This window comes from Penaeus monodon, chromosome 21 (genome assembly GCF_015228065.2).
Source record: "Penaeus monodon isolate SGIC_2016 chromosome 21, NSTDA_Pmon_1, whole genome shotgun sequence".
In the NCBI taxonomy this organism is placed as follows: Eukaryota; Metazoa; Arthropoda; class Malacostraca; order Decapoda; family Penaeidae; genus Penaeus; species Penaeus monodon.
The window spans coordinates 12,175,803-12,176,763 of NC_051406.1; the positions used below are offsets into that span (position 1 = coordinate 12,175,803).

Here is a 961-nt window from a genome sequence, read left to right on the forward strand (position 1 = left end):
TGGAGAGACTGAGGGGGGGGGTATACCGTAAGTGATAAGAGATTACATGTCACTGCCAATACATACATATGCTCTTTCTCCTCTCTCAGGCTTCGTTGGTGACCCATTACACTGACGAGTTGATTGCCTACCGTGGCTACGAGTAACAAGGTCTTTTTGATTATCAGCTCGGATTAAATACTTTTATAGGCGACCACCTGCATCATATCACTATATACTTTGCTCCTATTTATGCCATATAAGGATACATCTGCAGGTACCACTCAGTAGGTTCTGCCAGACGCATCAGTCTTTTATGAGAACAGGCGTGGCTCGTCCCTTGTATACTCTCCAAGAATCACCCATTTTCTCGGGCGCAACTTGTCTCTGATTTCGACCCATCAAGACATGAATACCTTGAGCTGCGGAACGTCCAACTTGACATTAATAATCAGCAATATATACATGAGTGGTTGCAGTGGAGTCATATTCCACACAAGCAAGTAACCTAAACAGATCTTTAAAAGAAAACCAACATGCCAGATTCTACCAAAAATAATTGTGAGGGTCTTCCTTATGCTTCAAGAAGAACTGCTTTAAGTGTTGCCATATCACATATATAGTTGTGCGTTTTTTTATGAGATTGAATCTCACACTAGCCTGTAATCTTACACCTAATGTGACCCTTTGGTGGATAACATGGTGAATGTAACTTCTGAAACTGACAGTAAAATTGTCACATTATTAAATATCGGTAAAACAAATCATCAATAGTGATTGTAGCATGACGTAGCCGCTGGTATCAGTTGCTCAGACAACGCTCGGTATAATGGGTTCCATATGGGCCGTAACCAGAATAACACCATAGGCCTTGTCCGTTGCTCCTTCAGTTTCGCCTGACGAAAGGAGTCATCGGAGGCGTTTAAGATAGCACGAGAATTAGCTCGATCGCGACAATACATTGTGACCCGAGGATATTAAT

The 961-nt window shown here is 42.0% G+C and overlaps 1 protein-coding gene across 1 annotated transcript in view; it reads right to left on the bottom strand.

The window, feature by feature from the left end:
• The window catches only part of LOC119586566, a gene marked incomplete in the record, with an annotated part of 19,026 nt that overhangs the window by 4,295 nt on the left and 13,770 nt on the right, over positions 1-961 (bottom strand).